Source organism: Dipodomys merriami, unplaced genomic scaffold (assembly GCF_024711535.1).
Source record: "Dipodomys merriami isolate MVZ:Mamm:240054 unplaced genomic scaffold, mDipMer1.0.p SCAF_3, whole genome shotgun sequence".
Classification (NCBI taxonomy): domain Eukaryota; kingdom Metazoa; phylum Chordata; class Mammalia; order Rodentia; family Heteromyidae; genus Dipodomys; species Dipodomys merriami.
In genome coordinates, this window is record NW_027204492.1 from 37373832 (window position 1) to 37388774 (window position 14943).

The window sequence follows — 14943 nt, forward strand, 5'->3', positions numbered from 1 at the left end:
ATGGGATTTCGTGAGCTTCTGCATGGCAAAGGTCATAGTTAGCAAGATCAATAGAAAGCCCACTGATGAGGAGAAGATCTTCACTAGCCGCACACAACAGATAAGGGTCTCAAATCTAAAATATATTTGGAACTCAAAAAAATTAAATCCTCCAACAACGAATCCTCAAAGAAACAACTGCCCCATCAACAAGTGGGCTAAAGAAAAGAGAGACTTCTCTAAAGAGGAAATAAGAATGGCCGATAGATATAGGAAGAAATGTTCAACCTCTCTAGCCATAAAAGAAATGCAAATCCAAGCGACATTGAGATTCCACCTCACCCCAGTTAGAATGGCTATAATCAAGAACTCTAATAACAACAGATGCTGGAGGGGATGTAGCCAGAAGGGAACCCTACTACATTGTTGGTGGGAGTGTAAACTTGTTCAACCACTTTGGAAAGCTATATAGAGGTTCCTCAAAAGACTCCACATAGAGCTCACCTATGACCCAGCAATCCCACTTTTGGGCATTTATCCAAATGATCACAAACAAGACCATACTAAAGCTACCAGCACAACTATGTTTATTGCAGCATTATTTGCCATAGCTAAGATATGGAACCAACCCAGATGCCCCTCAGTAGATGAATGGATCAAGAAAACGTGGTATGTATACACAATGGAATTCTATGCCTCCATCAGAAAGAATGACATTGCCCCATTTGTTAGGAAATGGAAAGACTTGGAAAAAATTATATTAAGTGAAGTAAGCCAGGCCCAAAGAAACATAGGTCCCATGGTTTCCCTTATCTACATGTCTAGGACTAGCAGAAAAGGTCAAAAGCTATATACATATGACCATATAAGATGATGTTAAGCAAAATGAACCCCAAGATAGAGACACAAGTGGATTTTTCTTTCTTGCTATTGTTTTTTTTAACATATTTATAATGTACTATGTGAAATTTTGTTTCTTTTGTATGTTCTTCTCCCACAGTATAACCCCTGTTTTCACTGTATTTGATTCAGGTGTCCTGCATCTTGTATATACATTTTTCTAATTTGGGGAGGAGAAGGGAAATAAAATGCTGAAACAAGGATACATCTCATTGTAACAAGACACTATGTTGAAAACGAACTTTACAACTTTGGGGAGGGAAGAGTTGGGAAGGTGGAGACGGAAGAGATGATAGGGGAAAAACAAAGGAGGGGGTAACAATGCTCCTTAGGAAATGTACTCATTAACTTGCTCATGTAACTGTAACTCCTCTGTACAGTATTTTTACAATAAAAAACATATAAAAATATACAGAAAAATACTTTAGCTATTCAAATTTTTTTTACTTTCCATATAAACTTTAGTAATTAGTTTGCTAATATCTAGAAAATGTTTTCTATAATTTTGTTTGAGCTTGTGTTTAATGTATACATCAGTTTAGGAAGTCTTAACAGTTAATGATTATTTTCCAGCTCATGAACATGGATCATTTTGTTTTTAAATCTTTGTTCCATAAGTCTTTTATGGTTTTCAACATATTTTATTTTATTTCACATGGTTTTGGTGACATTTTTGTCACAAGTTTTTGGAGCTTTGATGCTTAGCTTCTTTGGCAATTCAATATTTTCAAACATAGGCTTCTAATCTCATTACTTCTGGTCAGTCCCATGAGGAAATAAACATATACAAAGATCTTTACTAGACTTATTTTTCAATCTTATCTCTAGTCTTTTATTTATTAGTCTCTGTGTTTTACCTGACTCTTTCTATTTGAACCTAATGGTGGATACCTTGAGGTCATCTAAAAATAGGTTGAGTGAGAAGGAACTTCCTTTACTTGAATTTTTGCCTAGGGACAGAATTTTCTCTTCTACTAATACTGTTTTATTGATTACTACAGTTTCCTTTTGGAAAACTAATAGGGTTTTTTTCTTTTTTTTCCTTTTTTTATTGTGAAAATACTGTACAGAAGGGTTACAATTACATGGGCAAGATAATGAGTACATTTCTTATCAAGCATTGTAGCCTCCTCCTTTGTTTCCTCTTCCCATGGTTTTTAAAGCCAGAAACTGGTTTTCCTTATAGGATGCCCCAGTAAAATTAGATTATAAAGCTCAAGAATACCATGCCTCCTTTTGAATGTCTTTGGAAGGTAGATCTCTCTTGTAAAACAACTCAGTAGCTAAGAGCAGCCCAGTGTACAAACATATTAACATCATGAATTTTTAAAACCATTTCCTGTATCACTGCAAGTTCAGCCAACAGCATATGTTTTAAGTTCCAAGATATCCTAGGTGATTGTGTTACCTTTAACAAAAGTCTACCAGCTTTCTGATATGAAAAATCTGCCCTTGCCACCTGCTGCTGAGCCATTTACACTTTTCCAAGATATTAGAATGAACTGAATTTTCACTGCATCTGTCACATGCAGAGAACATGCAGAGAAAACAGTTATTATTATAACCAATATTCTCACTGAAATTAGAGAAAATATTGGAACTGGAAATAATAGTAGAATGCTTTTTAAAAAAGAAACATTGAAAGAACTGAAAAAGGAGAAAGAATTCTTGGAAAATAAAAAATAAAAACAGGAATGTAAATTGTGAAAACAAAGAGTAAAGAAATGTGGAAAGTAGGACATCAAAAGAAATCGAACGACACATGTATCTGAGTGAATTTAAAGCATACTTAGAAAAAATGTGAAAGTACTATTGAATTGATGTTGATATAATATTGAATTCAACAACAATAAAATTAATAATTCTAAGGAAAACAAAGTGATAAAGAAAATTTTAAATACCATAGGATACTAGCTGGTTCACCTGTTAATTTCATTTACATAGTCAAAGCACTGCAAACATGCTATAAACATAGAATGGGAAAATAGAGATGGGAAAGATATGTGTGCATAGTGTGTTTGTCTATGTAAAAAAGAGTAAAGTCCTGAGCTTGTATAGTGAGATCAGAAAATCCCTAAAACAATGTAAGCACTTCAAAATACTGAATTAAATATCAAAGATAAAGATTGTCTCTGGGTGGGAGATATTGGAGAACAGTTTTTTTTTGGGGGGGGGTACAGTCGTGGGGCCTGAACTCTGGGCCTGGGCGCTGTCCCTCAGCTCTTCAGCTCAAGGCTAGTGCTCTACCACTTGAGCCACAGCGCCACTTCCGCTTTTTTCTTTTTGCTTAAGTGGTGCTGAGGAATCAAACCCAGGGCCTCAGGCATGCAAGGCAAGTGCTCTAACACTGAGCCACATTCCCAGCCTGAGGACAGTTATTTTTATAACAAGGACTGTTGTTTCTATAATGTTTTGTATATCTACTTATATTATTGTGTCATGCTGGAGTTCAAGCCTAGGGCCTCACACTTGCTACATAAATGTTCTACTACTAAGCTATATCCCCAGTGTGAGCTACTTAATTTTTAAGACATGTAACCAAGAGCAATTATAACAGCACATATATAACCATGTCAGTATTATGCTACAAAGAATATAGTTCTAGATTAAATAGAAGCACTAAAATTTGTCTTTCCATCTGTTTCATGGCTATCAATCATATACTTCTATGGAAAGTTTGATGGCCTTTTGAAGTTTTTCATCAGTGTCTTCTAGGAATCCCTCCCAACTTTAAATGGCATGATAAAAATCTTAGAAAATTAAATGGAAAGGAGGATGAAAGCCAGCATAGGATCTTCAGAGAGGAAATAATAAGCAAAAAGAACAGAAAAAAAACATTTCAAGGACATTCTGAATATAAAGACTTCAAACAATTGTAATATTCTAAAGTTCAGCAGAGAAATAACAGCAGTAGAAAAGCACATCACTGTGGTTTGTACAGCTATCAGAGACTGTTTCCAAAGTTGCTAGGATAATACAACAATAACCTTTTTTTAAAAAAAGAAAAGCTCGGGGGGACTATCCTAATGTCACAAACTATCTTTTTTTTTTAATTGTGAAAATACTGTACAGAGGGGTTACAATTACATGGGCAAGATAATGAGTACATTTCTTATCAAGCATTGTAGCCTCCTCCTTTGTTTCCCCTTCCCATCCCTTCCCATCCTCCCCCCCCCCCGCCCCCCAATCCTCCCAGATCCCCCTCCCCCCCACCAAAGTTGTAAATTTCGTTTTCGACATAACGACTTGTACGGCAGACGCAATTGTTTCTGACACATTTATGAGATTATTTTTTTTTGTTGCTTTGTATGTCCCTCCCCCACGGTATAATCCCGCTTTCACTGTATTTGATGTTGCCACAAACTGTCTTCAAGGAAGAATGCATTTTTGCCAGTCCTGGGGCTTGAGCTCTGGCCCTGGACACTGTCCCTGAGCTTCTTTTGCTCAAGGCTAGCACTCTACCACTTGAGCCACAGCGCCACAATCCTCAGATCTCAGCCTCCTGAGTAGCTAGGATTACAGGAGTGAGGCACCCAGCTCAGAATTAAATGTTTTTAATAAAAGAGCCTGGCATGGTAGTACATGTCTGTGATCACAACTTTCAGGAAACATAGGAAGGAAAATCCCATGCTTCAGCTAAATCTGGACTACATTATGAGTTAGAGTCCAGCATATACAACATAGCAAAACTCTGTCTCAAAACAAAAAGCTCTGGGGATGTAGCTCAGTAGGTAGAGTGCTTACCTGACATTCATACATGGTTCCGTCTCTAACACCGCACAAAAAATATTAATGGTTGGTTTCCTAGTAAGAAAAAGTGATTATTAAATACTTGTAAAGATGAAAAGTAGACCTGAGGAAGCAGGGTAGAATTTGATTCAAAATTAAGTTAATATTTATTAAGCATGTATTCTAAGGTGGGGTAAAGGATAATACAGAGAAATGTATGAGAAAGATGCAGTCATGCTGAAAATAACAAGAGTTGAGGATTTTGTTAGTATATGGACTTATCTGTATAAAATAACATTCAAAATAATATCATCACTGAATATAGCTATCCAAAAGCATATGTGTATAAGAGAAATTAAAATAAGTAAAATCCTATAAGGTTTAATAGTGAGTTCTTTTTCTGTAAATATGCTTAGATTCATAAGAACTCCAGTAATCTATTCATGTCAAACACCTAAAGGACATCTTTGATTCACCCCTGTCCCTCACACTCAGAATCCAATCCCTTTGCAACTTCTGTAGTCTTCATGTTCCAAATTTGTCTTAATTGTGTGTATGTATGTATGTCTCCAATGACTATCATCCTTGTTCAATTCATTTTACCTAGAGCACTACAATATCCTCCTAGTTGGTCTCCCAGCTTCCAGTTTGGACCACTTACAATGTAAGTGGTAGCCAGAGAACCTATTGAAAGCACAAATCAAATATTGTCATTATCCTAAAATCTTTGTAACAGATGCATATTGTGTCTAAAAGAAATTCCAGACACTACCTTGACCTACAAAACCTTCCATGATAAGGATCCTATTCTGACTCCCCACCAAGCTCTAGGACATTAGCTTTCCTTCTCTCTCTCTGTTTCTTCCCTTTTCACTCTCTTCCTTTTTACTTTCTTCTTTCTTTTGTGGGATAGGACAATGAATTCAGGGATTCATGTTTGCAGGTCTGGCACAATACCTCTGAGACATAATTCCAGTCTGGATTTTTGCTGTTTATTTTTAGAAAAGGCTTTAATTTCCACCAAAGTGAATGCATGAGCCTCAGTTCACCTATTTTCAGCTCCCTATTGTAACTGGGGTCAAAGTCCTGTGCTTCCCTTTATGGAAACAGAAACTCTTGGACTTTTCTTGCTGGTCAGGACTGGAACCATGGCCCTTATACATAGCTTGGAATGACAGATATGTGTCTTTGTACCAGCTATGGGTTGACAAATTGTCCTGTGAACTCTTATGTCCAGGCTGGCCTGGAATCATACTCATATTCTTAGCCTCCCAAATTGTCAGGATTATAGTTGTGAACCACCAGTGTCTGTCTTTGGCCTTCATTTGTTTACTCCAATACTCTTAGCTCACATCTGTTTCTATGTCTTTGTACTTTCTATTCCTTTGCCTGGACATCTTCCTCTGATCTTTGCATAGCTATGTCCTTTTTTGCATTTAAATTTCAGAGAAACATTTTTTGTCTTTGTGAGAAATCTTCCTTTGTCATATAATATAGTTCAATTTTCTATCATGTCATAGATGTCATTATCCTTGTCATTACTCAGTTTTTTTCTATGTATTGATTTGGCTACTCCTATAAGAATATATACAGTAAAGACTTTGTCCATCTTGTTCTCAGTCATAGTTAAAACTTAAAACACCATCTAGAGCTGATCTTGTTTCCAATAAATAATTTTGAGTATACCAATGAAAGAAGAAAGTGATCAAAATCACATTTGCACTTGAATATTTTTTTCTTTTTAGCAATTTTTTATTGTGATTAAGTGATTACATAAATTTCACAAATTTCACAGTATTGTGGACTGGTGATACATAGTTAAAGATGTTCAGTTGTTAACATTTTGGCATTGAGGTCACAGAAAAGCCTTCTTTCTGTGGATTATTCAAAATAAGGAACAATATAAATATATAACCTAACTCAGAAACATTAGAAACCGCTTAGCCCTAACTCACATTTTTAAAAAAAGTAAACTAGGATGAAATGGCCTACTGAAGACCAGACATTATATGGCAAAAAATGGAGCTAGAATCTATCTCCCTCTCCTAAGTCCTAGTACAGTGTTCTTTTCACAGTGTTCCTGTTACTAAAGATCAACATTGTGGTCACTATGAAATATTGGCTCTAATACAAAATAACAAAGCTCAAGGGGCAGGTCAATTAGTTAGTGAGGACATGGTAGAAAAAGGAAGGAGACATAAGAAAGTAGTTTTACTTCTCAATATGTGGCATGCTATGGATAAGTTACCTAATATTGTAAAACAGAGATGAATCTGACATGTACAATCTTTATGAAATAGTAACCATGAGCCATAGATAAATGAGGACATCTAGAAGTTAAATATGCACTATAGTACAGTTGCTAAAATTCATGAGTAATGTTAGAAATCAGTACAGATGATCATTAATGTTAAGATAATAGACTTTCAATTCAAAGAAAGATTTTTCATGGGAATCGCTTTCAATCCCAGTAAAAAGTTTTTTCAAATATTAGGACATTGGGCCATCTTTTATTTTAGGCATAATCTCTTATTTCTGGTAACCTGAGTGAGATTTTTCCCCTTAGGATCAATACTAGTCAATTTAACCTGGATGTCTGAAAACTTCCAGAATTAAATTTATTTGTAGCATGAATACTATTTTTATTGACAACAATTATTTTTACAAGGGGGTTCATTTTAACAAGTCCATTCATGTATACTATGCTTGCTGATCATGGTCATTTTAATTGTATAAAACAACAAAGCTTACAATTAATGGCATAAATGTCTCCAGAACATATAAATTACAATATAACAAATGTTTGTATCTTTATACCCTCCAGCACATTCTTTTGGATCTAAAATAAATGAGACAAAGGAGTCATAAGCTATCAAGACATGTATGCATACAAGACATGTATGCATTTGCAAATCAAGCAAAAGTTATCAGGTGACTAATAGAGATAGGCCAAGCAGTGAGCATGTAAAATGAACAATAGGTTGTCCTTATCCTCAAGATATTTACAGGCCTGCTGATTATAAAAAGTATACTTTTAAAAACCATCATTGTATTGTTCATACATATGCTCAGCAGGCGAAATGACAGAAGATAGTTAAGCTTTTAAAAAAAAGTAAGTCTGAAAATCAGATTGTGCAATTAAGTTGAGTAGGATTTCTCAACTTACACATCTCACTTTTTTGAGTACTTTCAACTTACTGCTCCACAGATTCCAGGAAAGTACTGAACCATTGACAAGTCTTTAAGTAGACCTTCAAGCTATCTCTTTATGTACACAAAACAACTTAATTTGGGGGGAATATTGAAAATATCAATTTTATTTTCTAATATCCATCCATTTCAGATACAAATATTATTTTTAAATGCCTTATTCAAATATTAACATTATCCCTTTCTAAGTCAAAGAAACAAATGACTTATATTTAGTTCTTGATTTTGGGTCAAGGTGAAGTATCAATATGCTTCCTTCCATAGATGAGAATTTCTCCCTGAGGTACCTTTTCTTTGCTTGTAAAGGGGATCATGTCCACAGGAAAGCATACAAATACATGGTAGTAGTTGAAATAACTGTCATCCAGATTAAGGAATATGATCTTAGGTATTTTAAATATCCCATCACAGAAGGAAGGGGATAGTTCAATCTGAAGAGAAAATTTCCTTGTTTCCAGATCAAAAATACAAGTTTCTCTTTCTGGTTTCTCTTTTCACTCCTTAGTATCAAATTTGGAAAAGGTCTTGAAATAAATAGGAATGAATATTTCCCCTCTTAACTCCTTACCTCAAACTAGATTCTTTCTTTCTATAATAGTTCTTAATCTTCCTTAATGATATATCTAAGGGAAAAAGGACATATTAATAAAACAAGAATGAAATATTTCAAGCATATGCTGCTGATATTTTTATCATTATGATTTATTATCTTGTATTTTGTTCCTTTTAATAAACCTATGTGAAAATTTTTGACAAGCCGAACAAAATGTGATCTCTAACAATTCTCAGCTACTGTGACCCTAAATACTGAGGCACACATTGAGTGATTAATATTTATGTCTTCTAGGCTTATCACATTTGGTAACACTTTGTATTTTCATTCAATAGTAATAAGTGACTCGAGGGCAGTATTAGATATTATGAAGGGGAGGAGAAAATAGAAAACACATTATTTGCCCTAAGGGTGTCTTATAAAACACTTGGAGCAATAAAGCATCCACTCAGGAGCAACTGAAAAGTATCTTACAGTCCATAAAAACTCAATGGGAAACTTGAAATGGTTGTATTTCAAGAGTTATTCTTCAAATGATTATTTGTAATTTAGAATACATTTTACCATCAGAGATATTAGAAATAAATGCTAAATGAATAGATTTCCAAAAGCAATTAATGTAACTCCTAATAACTGGAAATTCTGTGTACTTGATAAGAACATGGAGTTAAAGAGTAAACAATTAGACAAGATTGGAAAATAGCAATGATTATTAATAGGCTTTGAACCTGTAGCTGACCATTCTTTGAATGCTAATGCTTGAAAAATAATAGGTGTAGTTAAAGTATATAAATGAATATTTCTGGGAAGTTTCTGAAGAGGAAACTTTCATGGGTTTGATCAATTTATTTTTTTCCCCTTTACATACTCAACAAATGTGTATTGACATGTCAAACACAGCTCTAGGCTCTGAGAATACATACCAAGAATCTGTGGAGAATATATGGAAATATAAAGAATTTACATTCTAGTATAGGAATGGAAAAAAAAGTGCTATAAAAACCTGGTAAATGCTTTTCCTTGATGGAGGTTTGTCGTTGTCTTTATGAATAGCATTAATTTTATACTTATCACCAGAAATTATGAGGATTGGAATTTCTCTTTGTTCCAGAGAAAAACATGGGTAGCAAAGTGTACAGGCATTTTCTTGGGGTTTGCGACAATCACAAGATGAGAAAATAATACATGTGGGGCTGGGAAGGTGGCTCAGTGGTAGACCTCTTGCCTTGCATGCCAAAGCCCTGGGTTCAATTCCTCAGCACCACATAAGCAAAAAGAAAAAAGCCGGAAGTGGCGCTGTGGCTCAGGTGGTAGAGCGCTAGCCTAGAGCTGAAGAGCTGAGGGACAGCGCCCAGGCCCAGAGTTCAGGCCCCACGACCGGACCCCACACACACAAAGAAAAGAAAAGAAAAGAAAAGAATACATGTGAGAAAAACTTTTCACTGACCCCTGATTGATGAGAGGGAAAAATAGACATATCCTTTTGAAGAAAGAGATATTAAGTAAATCGGAAGTCAAGTCCTTACCCCCAGTCATGGAGAGTTTAGGCACTGTTAAGACATGATTTGGCAGAGGAAGTAGCCTACACTGACCATTTAGGTCTTTGGGGGGCATTCCTTTTCTCCACTTTCTTTAACACAGTGCTCCCAAGTCAAGAATTCATTTATTGAATGCAGTAATTTTAATTATTCAACAACCGTGTAGCACAAGCCAATCATAACTTAGGTTTGTCCAGATTCAAGCATGAGAGCTTGAATACCCTCTGGTGTCCACAGTTAGCCTTATAGTTGGCTAGATAATGAAGAAGTGAGAGGTTTTGAAGGGGAGGGGCTGGAGTACCCAGGACAACTGGATAGGCAAACAGACTGTGGAGCAAATTCAGGGTAGTTGCCAATTACCAAGTTGTAAATAAATATTTCTGACATTTAACAGTTATCATCATTTAACAATTACTCTCAGTTGATAATGATATGACAATTCCCACAAATAACAACTAAATCCTTAGTTTTTCCATCCAGTACTTGAGATGATTTAGGAAATGGTTATATTAGGATTATGTAAGTGAGGGAAGAGCTTCTGAATGAGTCTATCTCTTTCTTGAGAAAGATGATTGCATTGATTAATGATGAGGAAGATAAGGCCATTTTACACGTGAGAAATGGCCCAAGTAAAGGCAGAAAGGGGTCAGTTATGTAAAACATCCACAGAGAAGCCAATCTAACTGGAATTATACGCTGTGAGAATGGATTCTAATAAAATGAAGGGCAAATTTCAATGGCTTCTATTTTTTGGTAAAAGGGTTATATGCATAAAGTGGGTGAGCTGCGGTGGAAATTTATATGGTAGAATTAGAAGTTCAATCCTGATATAGTACAAAATAGCAGGCAGACTTCCATAAAAACTGTGCAACTAATTGTATGATGAAAGTGACATGGTCAGGAAAATATTCTGCTGGCTATATGAAGAAGGAAGAAGGCAGGTGAAGAAGTTACTCCAGCAATCCTGGCTGAGTTGATTGGGCATGCAGCAGGATATTAACTACGTCAGTGAAAGAAAAAGTTCAACCTGGGAGATATGGCAGGATCATGTAAGAAGAATCAACAACAAGCATAATACATGTTATTTTAATACAATAGCTGGATTTTTTTAAACATTCAAAGAAAAATCTAACTCTTTAATACTAATTCCTTTAAAATAGCAAATCAGAGCTAGGCACAGTGCCATGCACCTGTACTCCCAGACACACAAGAGGCTGAGGTAGGAATATCACTTCAGCTCAGGAGTTGGAGACAAGCCCTGACAACATATCAGGCACCATCTCAAAACAAGAAAACAAAAATGTAAAAACCAGTAAATTTAAACATGTAGCCTCAAAAAACTTAGTTAAAGACCACAAATTTAACCATACCAAATGTAATACTACTTAATTCACAAAATAGGATTCCAACTTTTGAAGACAGGACACTAGGGGTTGATACTCTTTTAAACCTCAAAACACTAGCATACAGCCACATTTTTCTCCTTTTGTATTCACTTATACAATATATATGGTGTGGAATGAATGAAATTATTTATGATAAATTTAGCAGATTTCATTGTTCTGATATTTATCATGCTTATAAAAAAGTGTTTTTCAAGTGAAACTTTTATCTTTTGAAGGCAGGAAGGAATGCTAGATTTTCAATGAACTTAATCTTCAGGGAAGCTTTAGAAGCCTAATGAAACCACGTATTTGCTCTAATTACTTTAGTCTCAGACTGCTGGAAAAGAAAAGCAGCAAACCTGCTCATGTCTGTTGTAGCCATGCATTTGGCTGTGGTTTTCTCCAGACAAGGTTTTGAGTAGCACCGATGTAAAAAAGCTGAGAAGCAGAGCCATCATCTGTAAACTGTGGTTGCATCTACAAATCACAGAACAGCCCCTATTCCTGCATAGCATAGAAAGCATGTTGATTGTGCATGACTTTATTTATGTCCAAACATAGAGAAAGCCATCATCATCACTAGCTTCATTTCTGAATATCAAGAGGAAGACTACATTTTGATGTACATAATTGAACCTTAGCTCAGAAAGATTATAGTTAATACTTACAGGTTAATTTTACATCTGGCAAGAATAATAGTTCTTTTATATTGGTTACTTTTCGTCTTAGGCTTTATTCTTTTGAATAATGTCTCTTGGAATTGTCCATATTTAATGTAACAGTTTAAATTTTAAGGTAAGTAAATTCACATTTTAATATCCATACTGAATTTAGTGTAAGTTGAGTTTAGAATACTAATGACCATGTCCATCAGGGGAAAAAAAAGCAATGTTTTTATTATTACTGACTAGTCAAACAATTGCTTTCTTAAAAAAGGATTCACAGGAAATTCCTTTTAAATGCCACCCCCATAAAAAACATATTTCTTCATTAGATAGAATCTGTTTCAAAAAACACCATGGCTGTTTATCTGTTTACCTTAGCTTCTAAATATAAAAAAACAACTGCAGTGCTACATTTTTCCCAGCTAAATTCGCAAACTAAAATAAATATTGTGGGTTTTATTACATTTTGTCAGTTTTTTAATGTGACAAAGCAGTCCAAAATTGCAGGCATTGTATCTGAATGTGCAAAGACATTTTACCTTTCTAGTGAATCTTGTCCTAAATATAAAAGCAAAAATACTAAGAGACAATAATCTATAGCTGAAGGATAGAAGAACATGAGCAAAACCATCTGGTGAATTCAGGCCAAGCAGTCTCTACTTTTTGCCTGAAACATTGAGATGTCTGTACCACCCCTTTGCTTTATTTTACCTATGGAAACCTGACCTAAGCTAAGGAACTATTCTATATCATTAACTTGTCCAGAAAGATGAAAGTTTAAATATATGTCAGACAAGGTGCAGCATCTGGTGCAATTCAGTAATGATGCTGTCTCCTAAAAGCTTGTGTTGGAACAATTATAGAACAGGGAAGGTTTGGTTGAACTAAGGAGAGAAAATAATGCCCTTCTAGTCAGATATTCTCCCTAATTACTGAATTCACTCTCATCAGATCCATTGTCATTGTTGAAAACATACTAAATAAAACCCCTAAATGAAACATCCCACTGGATGTCTCATTTCACTTTGTTCTTATCAAATAGGATACTTTGTAATATAACAATATATCTTGGATACAAAATGATCAGCACTATTAAAATTATTTCTACATTTACTTTTTAGTACACTGATTAGTCTTAAGTTTTCCCCATGCAGTAGAAAATAATGTCACGAATTATTTTTAAGTCATGCCTAATAATTAACAAGTTAGATATTCTGTTTAGCTCTTTCTTTAAATAAGCATAGAAGCACAAAACATAAGCACAGAAGTGATCATGATGAGATTTGTGTGTATCAATAACTCTCTTTTAAACTACAAACCATACTGAAATAAACTTATACATCTTTCAGAATGAAGAGAATCAAGCTTAAATGTGATGTTTAAGGATTCAATAAAATGAGAAAAACAAAACGTACATAAAAGAATTTTATTATTTTTATTATGCAAACAATCCACACATACTTAAGAAAAAACACTAACAATCAGATAAGTAAAAGGACATGAAAAGACACTTTGGAGAAAACAGCAATATATTGTCAATAAATCTACAAAGAAATGTTTTACATTACAAGTAAACAAAAATGAAAATGAATAGTGGAGAGCATGAGATTTAAAAGAAATATCCAGTTCTGGTAATCAGTGTGGTCACAGGCTAAACTGTTATAACATGAAAAAATAATGTACTGTAATACTTATTCCTTTATGTCTAGCAATTCCGGTCCTCAATTTTTGACCCTAAGGGAATAATTTAAACATTTTTGAAATCTGTAGATATAAGATATTTATTTCAGTGTTCTTTATAATACTGAAAAATGAAAACAACTTACATATTCCTAAAATGAAGAAATGATTAAGTATATTAATATACATTAGAACTGATAATATTAATAATATTACAACCTCGTGGACTAGTGTGGTACATTTTAAATGATGTTTCATCCATAGTAATATGGGAAATGTTTATCATGTAATGCTAAGTGAATAAAACAGAATGCAAAATTATGTACCTGCAAGCATACTACTGTATGTTAGATTCTATATATGTAGGCGGAAAATATTAAATGAAGATTAAAAATGTTTTTCACACATTCTATGTTATTTCATATGTATTTTACAATTTTCAATATATTTTTAAATGTCACGGTTTCAATCCTAGTATTTTGAAATGCATTGCTTTGTTTTCAGCTATCCATGAAAATCAAAACTTTGTGTTTAGAAGGACACAAAATATCATGTCTATCACAAAAAGTCCAAATGAGAGCATTCACTATCATTTTGGTTGTAATCTTTCCATGACTAGAGAGCTGAAATATCTAGGTAAGCAGCCTCAGTCCATCCACGGACATTATAACTCCAGGTCCTTTCAGAAACCCCAGTTACTTCGGAGCATTTGTGCATACATTTGGTTCATAAGCAACTAGCAGCAAAGGAAATGCTAATATTTGTTTCTAATATTTTGGGACTACTGAACCCAATATATTTTGATTCCTAATAAGCACATGGAAACGGTGGCATCAATTGAAAAATGTTTGTTCTGTTTATAAAATAGAGTATGCATGCTTTGAGAGTAAAGATAGGGTCTATTTTTGTGGTTCATACATTGCCTAGTTTGTTAGACTTAAAAAATGTTACCGTGTGCACTATCTCCCCTAGGGCAAGAATGATCTAAAGTTACATTCCTTAGGAAAGAAATACTATATGCTTCGTTCTTTCCCTTTTAAAAATGTGACCATTGCTTTGACACTTCAATGTATTCCTGAGTATCTCCATCCTTAAGAGTCTGAAATCTTATAGACAGAGGGGAAGGCAAAGAGGGAGGGAGAGAAAGAGCAAGAGAGCTATTGAGAGAACAAGCGCCGGCGGTTGCACTTACACTCCAGTAGATTTTCCAGAAACAAGGGAGCAGTGGTTCTTTATTTTTTTGATGTTAACTTGTAGACTGAAATGTAACAAAGATCTTCTTTTCTTGACGCGAGGGATGCGAA